The 18,496-nt window shown below is 44.4% G+C and overlaps 2 protein-coding genes across 2 annotated transcripts in view; one reads left to right on the top strand and one right to left on the bottom strand.

The window, feature by feature from the left end:
• The window catches only part of LOC5578530 (intron-binding protein aquarius), a 303,684-nt gene that overhangs the window by 195,607 nt on the left and 89,581 nt on the right, over positions 1 to 18,496 (bottom strand). The gene's annotated exons all lie outside the window — the stretch shown is intronic.
• Positions 1,853 to 18,496, top strand: part of LOC5574921 (probable G-protein coupled receptor Mth-like 5) — an 82,368-nt gene continuing 65,724 nt past the window's right edge. Inside the window, exon 1 of the mRNA XM_021837322.1 lies at positions 1,853 to 2,250. The gene's annotated coding sequence lies outside the window, so the exon portion shown is untranslated. The remainder of the gene's footprint in view (positions 2,251 to 18,496) is intronic.

Consider the following 18,496-nt stretch of genomic DNA (forward strand, 5'->3'; position numbering starts at 1 on the left):
GTCTCTCATAATGTGCAGCATGTTATGATAGTTACAGAGAGCGATACGTGAGAGATTCTCTCAATTTTCTCAGGATTCAATCCCTGGTCCTTACTGATTTGTGGCCGTCCAGTCCGAAGGGGTTACAGCATAAAGAATTGTATTCGTAATATTGAACTTTGTCCATTTCAACAGCTTCGGGAAAACTTTTTTCACTTTCCAAAAATTAATAACGAGGAATATACAGCTGATAGACAACACTTGCACTTTCTCACTGCTCTTTGTTAGTTTTTGGTAAACTTATAATTCTCAAGCCATTTCAACGCTTTAAACTTGAATTGGTAAATTCCTATTTGTCATATTGTCTACCCATTTATTTAACTGTCAATTTTGTAGTTACCTAACAGGAAAAAAATGCCTACATTCTGATTGAAGAAAACTTTGTTTCTATGTAGTTTCGTTCTTAAGAAATTTTGTTTATGAACTTATAAATTTGTAAATATATGGTTCAAACAGCTCATCCTAGCAATATTTGATTATATTTTAGGAACGAAAAATGAGCGTATTGAAAAATATTGTAGGATTGGATCTTATTGATCGCTCTTTTCAAATATACTTTGTTTGAAAGCTGGAATAGCTAATCGGGTTTTCATTATTTGTTTTCATAAACAGTGAAAAATGTCCTGGGGAACTGATTCCTTTTCAAAAATTTCATATTTTTGAGATAATTTGAATCCGGTTCGACAAGTCATGATGAGTCTTGAGTCATGATTTTTAAACGAAAAGGCATGTATGGCAAATCTTTGCATTTTTTACAAAATTGACCATAGATCAGGAACTAAAGAAAAATAAATCCTAAAAGTCACTAGAATTGAAGTTTATAAAGTTTCTTTCTTAAAAATATTTTATTTAAAAATTTTCGCGAGTTCGGGCATAGATTTTCCAGCTTTTCTTTATGGGGAAACGGTGAAAAATTTTGTTGAAAACTTTTTCCAGTTCATTTTTTTTTGGATTTCTGAGAAAATTTGCTTAAATTTTCATATAAAAACTTTGTTTCTACGATGCTTCGTTCTTGAGTTATGATTTTTCAAAGTAAGTAGTGTCAAGGGAAAACAAAAAATTTCCACCTGAGTTTTCCGGAAAAATAGGCGACCCTGAATTTTTCTCAATTTTTTTTTTTATTCATATATCCATGAGCTCTGCCTGTGGAAAAAGTTTCATGAAAATCTGAGACCCTTCGGCCCAAACCCGTACGGTAATAAAAAAAAATCCCCAGATATGCTGATACTTTTTTCAGCTGTGTCAGTACAAAACCAACTGATTTTCTTTGATTCGAAATAATGAGAAGGATTAGCAACAATCATCAACGACGCGTACAAATTTCAATGACGGCCTACTTCGCCTTAAATAGAGCATGTTTAAAAAGCGATCATCCCTACTAATTTGCTTCTGAAACAGCGATCGCACTTCGCACGCTACACTGTAGAATGATCAGCACCGCGCGTAGCAACAACAACAACGAGTTCCCTTCAATGCATGACCGGTTCTCCGAAACTCCATAAATTCAAACAACTACAATCACTTTGGCGGGCACTCCCCGTTTGTCGCCCGTTCATTATGAGGCACGTTAGACGACGGGTGAACGGCCCGTTAATTCGTGTTCACCCAACATTTGGATTTGGGATTTAGGGTTGGTGGTGGCATGTTGCGGTAGGCCGCCGGGGAAGATTTCTTCGGAAAGGTGTGCACCAACAGCGTGTGTACGTGAACACACGTATAGGTACATGAACAACCGGCCAAAACGGATGGACGGATAGATCTATCCACCAACTACAGCAATCCAGAGCGACATGATGGCTGTGTGGGATAGACGGCAACGGAGCGGAATTTAGTTTGGATCGGTTGGTCGCGGCGAGCGTTTGCAATGTTGGCTTAACTGGAATGCTGTTTTTGTAGTTTCGTGGCACATCGCTTTGATCATTGTACGGAAACGGCGAAAAACGGGTGACGGGGCGTATGTTTATCGTGACGGTTACGTGAACGAATTGCGTGATTGGACGCCTCTGTCGAGAGTCGTAGAGCATCATCATCGTTCGTGCGGTGCATCTATGCGGTTGATGTGGTATTCTACCGGAAGCTGGACTGGATACTGAGTAGCTTCAGTTATTGTGATTAAACTGCGTGCCTTGACCGTTACGGTGCTGCATTCTATGTCTGTGCACATAGAGATTGGTGCATATTGAAACAGAATGCCAGTGGTTTAGTTTTCGGGTGAGAATCGTTCCAATCATGCGGTGGAAGGGTAGCAGAATTGGGCGGAGGGATGTTTAATATCCGAATTACGATGGATTAATCGTGTGCTGTTTTCCGCTGTTGTGGGTTGTGAATCGGAATTTTATTACGAGAGAAGAACCGATGATGCTGATCGTGTAGTGTAGTGTGGTGATTAGGGTGTCCCAGAAAAAAAACAATGATCGAAAAATCATTGTGCTCAACTCTAGAGAGGTGTTCTAAATATACTTATTCATAGCATATTTCAAAAAAATCAACTTTCTAAAAATCGCCTTAAAGTTCCGCTAGATCGATTATTAAAAGTTGTCATTTACAACAAATTGTTTTACATTGATATTTTGTGCAGATGTTCTTAAGGCGAAGTAGGCCGTCATTGAAATTTTTACACGTCGTTGATGATTGTTGCTAATTCATCTCACGATTTCAAATCAAAGAAAATCAGTTGGTTTTGCACTGACACAACTGAAAAAGTATCAGCATACTTTATGCATGTTAGCGCGTACAGTGATACTTTTTCAAGTCAATATAAACTATCAAGACTGAGTTTTATCACTTTGAAATGCAAGCTGAAGTCATCATTGTTGCCAAAACGAATGACGGGCTAGTTAGCCTTAAAACCTACTATTTTTCATGTAGTTTTTAGTTTTTCTACGAGCCATTAGGGCTATTATGAAAGTTTTTTAAAATATTAAGCTTTCTTGACTACAGAACTTTTGAGAACCTCTAAAAATCGGTTCGCAGGAAATATGTCAACCTAAACTGATGTTGGCGAAATCAAAAGTCATGCGAAATTTTTATTTTTTTTGTTTTTGTTTTCATCAATCGATCTGGCAGAACCTCTTAGAGATTTTCTATAGAAAGTTGATGTGTTCTACAAAAATACTATCAATAAACGTATCGTTTATTCTAGGATTGAGTACCAAGACTTAACGAACATTGATTTTAATGGGACACCCTACTACAGTGGTGATGCATGAATAGTGGAATTCCCTGTTTGATACGATGAGGTATCGAAGCCATGCTTAGATCGGATGGTTGTGCAAAGTGTGCTTCTGTGGCGAATTCCATGCGCAAGTGGTTGTGTGATGTTGGAAGTAAACATCAAAATTATCGAAGTTAAATGTTTACATCGAATGCCAAACAGGGAAGAGGGATATGCCAAAAAATGGTCAAAAATTGATCGCCCCAAAGCTTAAAGGAATTAAAGTGTTTAAACGAATGAAACCCGATTTGCGGCTCCGTTGTTGTTTGCCTTTCACTGCTCAGTAAAATATGTATCTGGAAAAGGAGACGACGGCGGCGAGCACAAAAAATAATAGCCCAGGCAATAATCGTACCAACAAAAACGGAGCCGTCTGCCGAGGAAGCAACACACTTCAACCACTATAAGGAAAAGCGGAAACCTAACAGTAGTGGTAGTGTGTCGTGTGGGGGCTTGAACAGACCGCAACGAAACAGAGTTCCCCAGATGTCGATTTGGGTTGTGGTTGTGGTGGCATTGGACGAAGCAGAACCAGAGCGCAGCGAATTCGCTGTTTTTGCTGCACGAATGAATTCATATCGTTAATCACATACATATGCCCACTGTGCCGAGTATGATATGATTCCAGTATACCCTGGTGTCCACGGCGGTGTTGCGAAGCATATGACACACAGGAATGCTCATGGTTGAATCTGTTGTGTAATGACAAGTTGGCTTGCTGTTCAGCGATGGAATGGGAATGAATTAACGTTATGACAGTCCAATGGCTTTCGAGGATTATTTACCGTGAATTCAGGAATGCTTACAGGTGGACTTTTTTGCGATGCGACCAGCACTATAGACTACATATGTCTACTTTCGTTACATCCGGCTTTAATCTCTAATAACATTCCGAACTCGGTTTTTCATATTAGGTGTGCTGAACAGGACGAATAGAACATAGAAAAAGTCAAAATGCTGTACCCAAGTAACCAAATGACATTTTAATTCGCCCTGCTTTCTAATACAGAGCAATTATGGAGCAGAAATGCCCTATATTGGCCGTACAATAGCGCAATATGACTAAAAAGACGAATAAGCGGTTACTTGGATCATTATTTACTAGTGATAGGGGTTACTTGGATCAATCCTATAATTGAAAGCATTACGTTGAAGTTCTACCTTCAGTATAATTTGTTCGATTGAAGCTTGGAGAGCTCTGGTACCTATAAATTATACAACTGACAAACAAGTATAACAATATATTCACAATCATAATATTCGACCGTGCCTCACATATAGTTTATTTGAAATAACGGTGGACAGACAATAAAGATATATGTGCCTCAAGTTGAACAATGGTATTTATGAAAGCTATAATTTATGTTTCCAACAGTTTGCAATATGAAGGACTGAAAATATGAATTGTTTTACAAATTTCTCCGGGAAGAATCCTTCAGATTCAGATTTCTTCAAAGGTTCATCTACAAATTATTCAGGATTTCCTCCACTGATTCCTTCAAAGATCAATAAAAAAAAAACCTCCAAGTGATTTCTTCAGGGCTTACTCAAAGGCTGGCTCCTAGAATTACTCCAAAGATGTATATAAAAATGTCTTCAAAGATTCCTTCACGAATTCCTCTAGAAGTTATTTCCAAGAATCCCATCAGGCATTACCAAGGGATCCCACCACGAATTCATTCAGAAACTTTTCAAGAGATTCCTGAATCAATCACCAGAAATTCCTAACGGATTTCACCAGGACTTTTTTAGGGCTTCTTCTTCGGTTCCTCCTTAAGTCACAACAGGAGTTCCATCAGAAATTCCACTAGATACCTATTTCTTTTGTGATTCTCTCCAGTGATTTTTCTACAGACTCCACGAAAAAATCTTCCAAAGATATATTGAAGAATTGCTCCAGCAGGAATTCAGGAATTCCTAAACAGATTCTATCGAGATTCTTTTCATACGATTCCATCAGGAATTCCTCAAGAAATACTCAAAGAGATTACTCCAGGGATCCCTCCCAAGAAATTACTACAGGGATCAAAAATTCCACCAGGAATTGAACCTATCAACAATCTTCTAGTGATTTCCCTAGGAATTTCTCCAGTAATCTTGCAGCGATTAATCCAAACATTCTTCCAGGGATTTCCTCCAGAATTTCTCCTAGGATTCATCAAATAATTCCTCCAGCGATTTCATACAGAATTCCTCCAAGCATTCCACCAGGAAGCCTTCCATAAGAAGTACAGCAAAACTTCCTACACGGGATAATACCAGAAATTCTTCGCTTGCAATTCTTTAATTTATCCTCCGGGGATTCTTCTAGAGAATCTTCAATAAATTATTTTATAAATTCCTCCTGTGTTCCTTTCAAAGAAGACCTGGTATCCCTGAAGGGACCCTACGAGGCATTCATCCTTAGATGATTTCTAATGGAATTTGTCCACCAATTTTTTACAGTATTTCTTGCAGGATTTTTTCAAAGGTATTTCCTTGGATAATCCTTAATTAGAGAAGAATTACCTTGGAGAATCCTTAAGGAACCCCTTCAGGTATTGCTTCAAAAGATCTTCCAGAGATATATTAAAGAATTTCACCAGTGAATTCACTACGAATTGCACCAATGATCTCTTTGGTGATTCCTCCAAGAATTTCTCAAGAAATTATTCCATGTATATTTTCAGAAATTTTCAAAAAACAAAAAAAAAATACTGGTGATACTTTGGGGATTCAACCTGAAGGCATGCAGAGAAATGCTTTGTTTAATCCTCTGAGTAAATATCAGTGGAATCCCTGGAGGAATATTTTTTCTGGAGAGATATATATATATTTTGAGTATATAACATCTAGAGTAGAGAAAGGAAAAGTTTCTAGTATAACACAGCGTAACAAAAAGAGCATTTTTGCGTGTCTCAAGGATTAAATTATTTGCCTAAATTTGGAGTCGCTGAAACTAATGCCGTTTTTAGATGTCCCTGCACGTCATAATTTTTAGCTACAGGTCGCCAAAGTTATATAAAACACTAGTTCTAATGATGTTTACATGAACTTTAAAGTATGATTTATCAAACTTTTTTGTGATCTAATCCAGCAAGCATGCAAAATAGGACTTCAACTTTCATTTCAGATAAAATTTGGTTGAAATTGCACGATAAAATTTAGATTAAATCCAAAAATAACGTTTGAGCATCGATAGTATTATGAAGTTTGCTGATAAGTATTGTTAAACTCATAAAGTTTGAAATCTGCGGCAAATTGAGCCAATAAATTGCCTTACAAGCTGAAAACTTACATGCAAGTTGGCCGATAGAGTAAAATTTTGCATTTTCAACAGCCAATACTCAGACACTAGACGTGCTATGATATTTTTGAAAATGAAAATGGATTCAGCAATCCTTAATTAAGTAAAAAGCGGAATTTTGATGCTTAAGACAAAAACGTGTTCCACAGTTTAATCCTTCGCGGTACATGATCTAACGGAAATATTGTTGATTTTTAGATAAAAATAAATCTTGTAAACTCTTTGGAAATTTTTTGGTTAATTTCCTAGAGAATTTCGGATAACTCTGAATAAATTCTAAGAACGGAAATCCATTGAAGTATTTTCTGGTAGAACTTCTTACGATATTCTGGTAGATTTTTCTGATGGAAATTCTGGCGAAGCTCTGGTAGAAGAAGTCCTGGTAAAATTTCTAAAAAAAGAAACTCCACTCTCGAAAAATTACTGATGAAATAAATAGAGAATATACTTGTGAAACCTCTGACGGAATAACTGGTGGAATATTTATAGGAAATTGTGATCGAATCTTTTGGGAAATTCGTTAATTTATCCTTGGAGATCATCTTGGCGGAATACTAGGAAGATTTTTCCAAACTGTTTTGGAAGAACCTCTAGAGGATTTTTTGAATTTCCGGTAAAATCACCGGAAAAGTATCGGTGGCGTTTTTGAAAGAGTTTCTAGTGGAATACCTATGAAAAATTCAGCTGAAATCCTTGAAGACTTTCCTGATGGAAATCCTGGAGTATTCCCTGGGTTAATTCCAGATGGAGTCGATGGAGGATCATCTGGTGGAATCCTTATAAGGAATCCCTGGGGGGAATTTTTGTGGGGAACTTTTAGTTAGAATCCCTAGAGAAAATCATAGTGGAATTTCCAAAGGTATTTCTGGTGAAGTTACTGAAAGAATTCTTGGAGAAATTCCTGGAAAAATTCCTGAACTTTAGATAAAGTCATTTCCGGCAAAATCCTGATAACCCTCAGATATTCCGGGAGGAAACCCGATTAATGCCTTCAGAAATTTTGGGAGGCATACCTTGATGAATTCGGGGAGAAATCCCTTGAGGAATCTCTTAAAGAATTTCGGGAGAACTCCCTGAAAGAATACCTGGAAAAATCTCTCGAAGAACTCCCTAGAAAACTCCCTAGAAAAAAATATGGTAGAATCCTTTAATAAATTCCAGGAGAAATCCATAGTAAATAGCCTGGTGGAACCCGGAATAACCTTAGAAGAGTTCCTCAAGGAACCTTTAGAGAAATTCCTGATAGAAACCCTGACAGAACTTCTGATGGAATCCCTGAAGATGTTCATGATGGAATTCGAGGAGGATTTTAAAATGAAATCTTAGCACTATTTCTAATAGAATCCATGGAAGAACTTCTGAAGGAATCCTTGGAAGCACGTCCGATGTAATCCCTGGAGGAATTTCTGATGGAATCTCTAGTGAAACTCTGATGAAATTCCTGTAGGAATTTTAGGTAGAATTTTTGAAGGAAATACTAATGGAAACCCTGGAAGAACACTGGATAAAATCGCTAGAAGAACTCCTGCTGGAATCCCTAGAAGAACTTCTGATGCAATCTCTGGAGGAACTCCTGATGAAATCCCTTGAGGGATGCCTGGCGGAACTTTTTATATGATCCACATGAGAAATCCTGACGGAATTCCTTGAGGAATTCCCAATATTCCACGTGGAATCCTTGGAGGAATTCCAGGCGGAATGCCTGGAGGAATTCCAGGTGGAATTCCAGGTGGAATCCCTGGAGGAATTCCTGGTGGAAACCCTGATGAAATTCCAGGTGGAATCCCTGGAGGAATTCCAGGTGGAATCCCTGGAGGAATTCCAGGTGGAATCCCTGGAGGAATTCCAGGTGGAATCCCTGGAGGAATTCCAGGTGGAATCCCTGGAGTAATTCCAGGTGGAATCCCTGGAGGAATTCCAGGTGGAATCCCTGGAGGAATTCCAGGTGGAATCCCTGGAGGAATTCCAGGTGGAATCCCTGGAGTAATTCCAGGTGGAATCCCAGGAGGAATTCCAGATGGAATCCCTGGAGGAATTCCAGGTGGAATCCCTGGAGGAATTCCAGATGGAATCCCTGGAGGAATTCCAGGTGGAATCCCTGGAGGAATTCCAGGTGGAATCCCTGGAGGAATTCCAGGTGGAATCCCTGGAGGAATTCCAGGTGGAATCCCTGGAGGAATTCCAGGTGGAATCCCTGGAGGAATTCCAGGTGAAATCCCTGGAGGAATTCCAGGTGGAATCCCTGAAGGAATTCCAGGTGGAATCCCTGGAGGAATTCCAGGTGGAATCCCTGGAGGAATTCTAGGTGGAATCCCTGGAGAAATTCCAGGTGGAATCCCAGGAGGAATTCCAGATGGAATCCCTGGAGGAATTCCAGGTGGAATCCCTGGAGGAATTCCAGGTGGAATCCCTGGAGGAATTCCAGGTGGAATCCCTGGAGGAATTCCAGGTGGAATCCCTGGAGGAATTCCAAGAGAAATCCCTGGAGGAATTCCAGGTGGAATCCCTGGAGGAATTCCAGGTGGAATCCCTGGAGGAATTCCAGGTGGAATCCCTGGAGGAATTCCAGGTGGAATCCCTGGAGGAATTCCAGGTGGAATCCCTGGAGGAATTCCAGGTGGAATCCCTGGAGGAATTCCAGGTGGAATCTATGGAGGAATTCCAGGTGGAATCCCTGGAGGAATTCCAGGTGGAATCCCTGGAGGAATTCCAGGTGGAATCCCTGGAGGAATTCCAGGTGGAATCCCTGGAGGAATTCCAGGTGGAATCCCTGGAGGAATTCCAGGTGGAATCCCTGGAGGAATTCCAGGTGGAATCCCTGGAGGAATTCCAGGTGGAATCCCTGGAGGAATTCCAGGTGGAATCCCTGGAGGAATTCCAGGTGGAATCCCTGGAGGAATTCCAGGTGGAATCCCTGGAGGAATTCCAGGTGGAATCCCTGGAGGAATTCCAGGTGGAATCCCTGGAGGAATTCCAGGTGGAATCCCTGGAGGAATTCCAGGTGGAATCCCTGGAGGAATTCCAGGTGGAATCCCTGGAGGAATTCCAGATGGAATCTCTAGTGCAACTCTTGATAGAATTACGTGTAGGAATCTCAGGTAGAATCTCTGAAGGAAATACTAATGGAAACCCTGGAGGAACTCCGGATAAAATCCCCAGAAGAACTCTAGGTTGAGTTCCTAGAAAAACTCTTGCTGGAATCCCTAGAAGAACTTCTGATGCAATCTCAGATGATCCCTGGAGGTATCCCTGATAATATGCCTAGCGGAACCTTCTTATATAATCCCAACAAGAAATCCTGATGGAATTCCTTAAGGAATCCCTCATAATCTGTAGAGGAATTCCTGGTGCAATCTCTGAAGGAACTCGTAATGGAATCCATATAGAAACTTCTTAAATAAATTTCAGGTAGAATTTCTGAAGGAACTCTTGATGGAATCCCTGGAGAAACTCTTCAGAAGTATTCCTGTTGAAAGACTTAGGGGAACTCCTGATGTAATACCTAGAGAAACTTTTGATAGAATCCCCGGAGGAATTCCAGGTGGAATACTTATAGGAACTGCTTATGATATCCCTAGAGAAGTTCCAAGTGGAATTCCTGAAGGAACTCTAGATGGAATTCCTGAAGGAACTCCTAATGGCATCCCTGGAGGAATTCCAGATGGAATCCATGGAGTAACTCCTGATGGAATCCCTAGGTGAACTCCTGATGGAATCCCTAGAGGCACTCTTGATAGAGCCTCTGTAGGAATTCTAGGTGGAATCTCTGAAGAAACTCATGATGGAATCTCTGAAGAAACTTCTGATGGAATTGCTAGAGAACCTCTTGATGGAACCTCTAGAGGAGTTCCAGGTGGAATCCCTGAAGGAACTCCCTGGATGAATTTCAGATGGAATCCATGATGGAACTCCTGATGGAATCTCAAGAAGAACCCTTCATCCCCAGAAGAACTCTTCATGGAATACTTAGAGAAACTTCAGGTATAAACCCTGAAGGAGCTCCTTATTGAACTTTTGATGGATCACAGGTAGAACTGCTGGTGGATTTGCTAAACAAATAGTTGGAAAAACGCTAGTGGAATACATACAAACAACTCGAGAGCGCACATTTGTTAGAAAACCACGGCGTTGACGCTGCTTAAATTCACGCATTATGACTCTACTGGAAATGGATTAAATGTACAAAACTAGGAGATAAAACATTATGACAAAGATTTGTGTTCCTTTAGGGACCAGTAATTTCCTCTTGACGTTCCGTAGTCAGGGAATGTAAATGAGTGTAAGAAGAGCCAAACAATTAGCACGTCATAACCGAGCATTTTTGTCGGTACGAACTTTTGCTCTGTACAATGCGAACTTTTGCCTCCACTAAGGCAGAATTAAAACGAACACTTTTAGAACAAAATAATGCAATTTTCTGAGAAATACTAGATTTTTAGGATAAAACTATCTTATTTTTATTGAGATCTTTGTGTGAATAAAAATATCACGTTTTTAGTCTTTCTTTTCATTTTCTCCCTTACCAGCTCTTTCACCTTGGGGGTTGGGTCAATTGTCCAATTTTCAGAAATCGATGATGTTTAAATAGATATTAAACCATAAGTATTTAAATGACGTAGTAAAGACTAATACATGAAGAAGATTTTGCAATCTTTAAAATGATTCAATAACACATATCATCTTATACCTCATTTTAATATCAATTTATTGTGGCGCGATCTTCCAAAATTTCCCCGGCCATAAAATGAACACAAAACCCCGACCTAAGCCATTAGCTTATTACGCCGTCGGCTTTCTGTCTAGCGATTTTGTTACTGTAAAGTCACGTCACACATCGCACGTGCCCATTTTAAAGCACCGGCCGGCGGCGAAGCTTCGCATGCCGAAGAGCTGAACGAAACCAAATCCTACCGTCATCATTTCTCACTAAACACACCATTATGAAACATTATGAAAGTGAAACCGCACTTTTCGTCGTGTGGTTATTATAGCAAGCAAAAGCCATCAACCCCCTTGTATATAGATTTGTTATCATAAAAAAGAAACAAACACCCAAACGAATGAGCCAAGCGATACAAAGTGACGTGAATGGAGTAAAGGACCTAAAAGTGAAAATCACTAAAAATCACGCCAACACATATACAACGAAAAACACGTTTGTTTGCTCGCTTCGCTGCACTGAATGTGAAACCGACAGAAACAATTATTTCGTGACGAAGCGGTTCGATTGTACAAATTTGTCGACCATTCGGACATTGTAAATTAAAGCGCCTCACTGTTTCGGTCCGGAAAGGTCACGGTCAATTTGACAGCAGCAGGACTTGTGCACTGCTTCGTCATCATTTCGTGGAAATGTCCAAATTGATTTCATTATTCGTTAGTGAAGAGAAGCCGGGAGCACTGGCAAACTATTTCCAGTGCAATTAAAACATTGCATCACGAACAACTAGTTCGCGGAATAGTAGTTGTTAGTTGTCCGATCTGGAGCTGTGATGGATTTTTATCGTAATTTGCTTATCATTGGCAACGGAACTCATTAAAAATTGCACTAAACTAGAACGGAGGCAAAACTTCGAAGCGCGGGAAGAAAGTTTTCTGCACCGGCATTGAGGATATGATAAAATCATTTATTGAACTCATCAGGATCCAGAGAGCAGTAGCGGTAAACGCGCAGCTGTTCAGCGAAACTGAGCTGAGAGTCCTGGGTTCGAATCCCACCGGTCGAGGATCTTCTCGGGTTGGAAATTTTCTCGACTTTCCAGCGTATCTTCGTAGCAGTCACACGATATATGAATGCAAACATGGTCAATTGGTAAGGAAAGCTCTCAGTTATCTCTCAGTAAATATACAAGCTGAGAAGCAGGCTCTGCCCCAATTGGGACAAAACGCAACAAAGGAGAAGAAGAAAATTGAACGCAATGATTGAGTGGTAGGAACAAAAACTGTAGGTGGAAATGCAAACAAGTGCACTCCACTAACTTCACCACAACTCAGTAATGAACTAGTGATGTGATAAAGGCTTTGTCTGTGTTCCGACGAAGTTCACAGGCTTTCGCTTGAAACCTGATTTTGTTATGCATTTCTGTTTTGAGAACTAATGGAGAGCAGCTTATAACACTTTGGTATGTTTTTTTTTTTTTTTTTCTAAGCAATGGGGGGATAATCTGCTCAACAGACGCCGTGTGGGGTTAGGGACCATTTACTACATGCAAGCAGTAAACAGGACTACACCCCCGACCCACTAAACCATTTCCATTGCCGCCAAACCCTTCGTCTCTCCGGGACCACCAAGAAGGCATTGCTTCGGAGAGGGGCTATTGCACATCGCATCCTCCAGGTTAGCTGCGTAGCCATGCAGCAACGAACATCGATGACACGCTTAGGGGGGTCCACCAAGGTAGCATGCTGGCGCTTTGTCAGCTTCCCAGGTGGTCCTCACCTCCCGTTGTCCGCTGAAAGCGGGCAGGGTCGACCACTACGCCCGCGCCCAGCTGCACCGCAGGTATCAAGAACTGATACTGCGGGCTTCGCAATTTGACCTACTGAAGGCTCAGGCCCTATCAGCTAGCACCAGCTGGGATTGCTGACGAAGGGGCCTCCACCTGCCCCGAACAACCAGAGGCTCGTATCCAACCCAGTAGGCCGGCGCCACGACAGCAGCGCTACCAGGATGTTCTCCCCGCGGCCACTTAATCGCTGTAAGGGTCGATTTCGACGTAGGACACCGGTATGACCTACGTAGCCGACTGCGAACCCTTGGACCACCTGTTGTTTAGCGTCTGCACTAGCCACTCCTCGAGTCCACTCGCCACCTCCTTTGCAGTTCCGAGACGATGTGGGTGATAGCCGATGAAACGGCATTCCAGCCAAACTCGTCTTCACACATCCTCTGGACCAAATTGTCCGGAGTCGTGTCCCGACCGCATGTGGCTAACATGCGGTCACGCATTGTGCGGAAACGCGGGCACACGAACAAAACGTGTTCCGCCGTTTCCTCTAAACCTGCACAAACTGGACATTCGGGAGAACCCGCATGACCGAAACGGTGTAGATACTGTCTAAAGCAACCATGGCCCGAAAGGACCTGTGTCAGGTGGAATGTTAGTTCCCCATGGCGCCTATTGACCCAGATATCTAACCTCGGAATCAACCTTAGCCGTGTAGTTCCGGCGTATAGAATAGAACTACGGACGACCTGTTCCGGTGGTAAGAGTCCACCAAACGGGGTAACCCCAATTCAAGGTGTGATGCGAAAAACCGTGCTGAGGAATGAATGGTCGAAGGGGTGAAAAAGATGTTCGGCCGTTAACGGAGCCTGTGGGGCACCTGGGCACCCCTCACAGTATTTTGTCCCTTACCGCGTTAATGCAGGGCTCTGGCGTGGTGGACCTCTTTTCCCGTGCTACTCGTGGGATCCAATCATGAATACAAACTTAAACCAAAATCAAAATAATAGTAGTAGTGCAGGTAGTAGCAGTAGTAGGGAAGCGAACCCCTTCGCAAGAAGTGGGTTAGCTAGGTCTCCGTTGAGGAGAGCGGAAGCAGGAGGAGGCAGCAGTGCACGTAGTGCCAGTGCTGGAAACCATATTTCATCCCCGGCTAACGCATCGGGTGAGGTTATGGATGGAGCGTGGTTGATGAGGGCCATCAATAAAAGTAGACATGGGCTCTCTGCGATGGAAGTGGCTGCACAGCAGCTCGACTCCATAATTGACTTTGCGTCCTCGAAGTCTAACATCAGCAAGGACCTCAAGCAGGCCCTGTTCAGACTTCATAAGTCGATGTTCGCGGCCAAGCAGAACCATGCTGAATCCATGGCGACTGTGGCTGCGGCAGAACCCGTGAAATTGAAGGTGCCGAAGTCTACCCAGACGGAGCCCTTCGTCTTCGCGGGTAGCCCCAAAAGTGCGGAAGCGAATGCTTACAACAAGCAATCGCAGAAGCGCGCGAGGCAGCCGTCAGGGGAGGAGCTACCCGGCGGCGCTCGCAAGGCCAGGCGGATATTAACCCCGAAAACCGGCAGAAGTGCCGAAAAATCGGACCCCAGCCAGGCGTCCCGGAAAGCCGAGAAGGGTGGGCCCAAAAAGGCTGGCCCCTCACGGAGTGATGGGAACAGGGGGTTGCGACCTTTGAGAGGTCCTCAATCACCACAGGTTAGGGCGGATCAGGGGGGGGACGCCCCCTGGACAACCGTAGTGAGAAAGAAGAAGAAGGAGAAACAGGAAGTTCAGGAGCGCAGGGATACCAGGCCTAAGAAAAGTAGGAGGGTAGGTGCCAAGCGCGAAAAGGGTGATGCGATCATCATCAAGACGGAAGAGTCCAAGTACTCGGAAGTCCTGAAGGCGATGCGCAGTGACGCGAAGCTCGCAGATCTTGGAGCCGACGTACGCAGTGTCAGACGCACTCGTACAGGTGAAATGATTCTCGAGCTTAAGCGCGACAAGGAGCGCAAGGGCGCCGCCTACAAAAGTTTGGCGGAAGAGGTCCTTGGCGAGGGTGTCGAAGTGAGGGCTCTGACGCAGTCAGTGACTCTGAAGGTGATGAACCTTGACGAGATCACCAACGCAGAAGAGCTCGTCACAGCACTGCGGCAACAGTGCGAGATTCAGGTGCCCACCGCTGCCGTTCAGCTACGGAAAGGTCCGGCAGGTACTCAGGTGGCCTTAGTACACCTACCTGTGGCGGACGCAAATAAGTCCGCTAAGGTAGGCAAGATCAAGGTTGGTTGGTCAGTATGCTCACTGAACATACATGAGCAACCGGTGATCTGCTTTAGGTGTATGGAACCAGGACACAAGTCCTGGGGCTGTAAAGGCCCTGATAGGACCAAGTTGTGTAGGCGTTGTGGTGAGGAAGGTCATAAGGCACTAGGCTGCAAGAACCCTCCCAAGTGCTTGATTTGTTCCGGCAAGTCTGTGAACAACAATCATCCAACGGGAGGCTCAAGGTGCCCGACCTTCAAACGAGCCATTAACGAAAAGTCACAGTGCAGGTAACGCAGCTGAACCTGAACCACTGTGACGCAGCTCAGCAACTGCTGTACCAGGCAGTTGCTGAGTGGGGGACGGACATCGCCATCATATCGGACCCATACCGAGTACCCGCCGGCAACGGCAACTGGGTCGTGGATGGATCCAGAAAAATGGCGGCGATATGGACGACGGGTAAATACCCCGTCCAGGAGTTGGTGTCTACTACCTACGAGGGCTTCGTGATCGCCAAGGTAAACGGGGTCCTCTTTTGTAGCTGCTATGCGCCTCCGAGTTGGTCGACCGAGCGGTTCACGCAGATGCTGGACTGCATGACGACCGTGTTGACAGGGCGAAGGCCAGTAGTAATAGCGGGTGACTTCAATGCCTGGGCCGTGGAATGGGGAAGCCGCATCACGAACCAGCGAGGTCAAATCCTGCTAGAGGCACTGGCCGTGCTAGATGTCGATCTGGCTAATGTTGGTACCAAAAGTACCTTCAGCCGAAACGGAGCGGAGTCGATTATCGACGTTACTTTTTGTAGTCCTGGCCTAACGAGTAGTTCGAACTGGAGGGTAGACAATGCCTACACTCACAGCGACCACCTGGCGGTTCGCTACAGTATCGACTACAACAACAGCAGGCAGCGCGTAGAGGAAGCGGCTAGGTCACGGCCAAGCCCTCGTAGGTGGAAGACATCGTACTTCAATGACGAAGTACTTAGGGAGGCGCTCCGTCGTGAGCGTAACCTACTCGGCCTAAGCGGGGACGAACTGGTAGCGGTGCTTTCACGTGCGTGCGATGCGACCATGCCTAGGAAAGTCCACCCTAGAAATGGGAGACCACCGACGTACTGGTGGACTCAAGCAATTGCGAACCTGCGCCGTGCCTGCCTACGGGCCAGGAGGCGGATGCAGCGAGCACGTACCGAGCAGGAGCGTGAAGAACGACGGGCGGTGTTCACCGCTGCCAAAGTCGCGCTGAAGTCCGAGATAAGGGCAAGCAAAAAGGCCTGCTTTGAGAGACTCTGTCAGAGTGCCAACGCGAACCCGTGGGGTGATGCCTACAGGATCGTTATGGCGAAGACAAGAGGTGCAATTGCTCCTACGGAGCAATCTCCACAGATGCTGGAGGGGATCATCGAGGGGCTCTTTCCGCGCCACAACCCTAGCCCATGGCCTCCTTTTGTAGGACAGCCGGGGATTGGGGCTGGCGATGAGGATAGAGTAACCGATGAGGAACTTGTAGGGATTGCAAAATCCCTAAGCATGGGGAAGGCACCAGGTCCGGACGGAGTTCCAAACCTGGCCCTCAAAGTCGCAATCTTGGAGGCTCCCGGTATGTTCAGATCTGCTATGCAGATATGCCTGGACGAGGGAGTATTTCCAGATGCGTGGAAGAGGCAGAGCCTGGTACTATTGCCAAAGGCGGGGAAACCACCTGGTGACCCGTCGGCGTATAGACCAATATGCTTGATTGACACGGCGGGGAAGGTGCTCGAGAACATCATCCTCAACAGACTGTTGAGGTACACTGAGAGTGTAAATGGTCTCTCAAGCAACCAGTTCGGCTTCCGGAAAGGGAAGTCCACCGTAGACGCTATTCTGACGGTTAAGAAAACCGCTGAGATAGCACTCCAGCGTAAGAGGAGGGGGATTCGCTACTGCGCAGTAGTGACTCTGGATGTAAGGAACGCATTTAATAGTGCCAGTTGGGCGGCTATTGCCAATGCGCTCCTGCGTCTGGGGATACCCGAGTACCTGTACAAGATTCTCGGAAGTTACTTCCAGAATCGGGTATTAGTCTATGACACAGAGGTGGGTCGGAAGTGCTTTCACATAACCTCAGGAGTCCCGCAAGGTTCCATCCTGGGCCCGGTGTTATGGAATGTCATGTACGACGAGGTGTTGAGATTGAAATTCCCGGCGGGTGTGGTCATCGTTGGCTTTGCCGACGATATTACGCTGGAGGTCTACGGTGAATCGATCGAAGAAGTGGAATTGACTGCAGCCCACTCGATCGCAATTGTGGAGGAGTGGATGAGCTCCAGGAAACTGGAATTGGCTCACCACAAAACTGAGGCGGTTGTTGTCAACAACCGAAAGTCGGTGCAGCAAGCGGTGATCAGTGTAGGCGACTGCACGATCACTTCGAAGCGCTCCGTCAAACACTTGGGGGTGATGATCGACGACAAGCTTACCTTCGGTAGCCACGTCGATTATGCCTGCAAGAGAGCCTCCACAGCTATTGTGGCACTGTCCCGGATGATGTCCAATAGCTCTGCGGTGTACGCCAGCAAGCGAAAGCTTCTGGCCAGTGTCGCCTCGTCCATACTGAGGTATGGTGGCCCGGCTTGGGGCACGGCCTTAAGTACCAAGAGCTACCGTAGCAAGCTAGAGAGTACTTATAGGCTAATGTGCCTGAGGGTTGCGAGCGCGTACAGTACCGTGTCACACGATGCACTCTGCGTCATCACCGGTATGATGCCTATTGGTATCCTTATCATGGAAGACATAGAGTGCTTCGAAATGCGCGGCACAAGAGGCATACGCAGGACTGCCAGACTGGCCTCCATGGTCAAATGGCAGCGTGCGTGGGACAGTTCCACCAAGGGAGTGTGGACTCACAGGTTGATTCCGAACACTTTGGTATGTGATTCGATCTTAAGGTAAAGATGAATAGCATCCACAAGTGGAATTTTTAGGAGCACACATCCAAAGAACCAAACAGCCGATCACGAAAATTTGATAGATTTGTTACTGTATGGAGGTGACCAATCCATAAAAATTTTAGCTTGATTGACTGTCTGGTTCTTTAGGTTATTGTTTTTCCAGGTTTGGCTACGACCTTAAACACGCAAATAACTCCCCGAACAGACTTTTCCGGTTTGATATTCTTCCACTTCTCTATATGTCTGTCTGGTTTATCTCAATCGCTCATATGGCCGAAGAAACGAGTAATGATTCTTCCTCTTTTTTCTGATCCATA

The sequence above is a fragment of the Aedes aegypti genome, chromosome 1 (genome assembly GCF_002204515.2).
Source record: "Aedes aegypti strain LVP_AGWG chromosome 1, AaegL5.0 Primary Assembly, whole genome shotgun sequence".
NCBI classification, from domain to species: domain Eukaryota; kingdom Metazoa; phylum Arthropoda; class Insecta; order Diptera; family Culicidae; genus Aedes; species Aedes aegypti.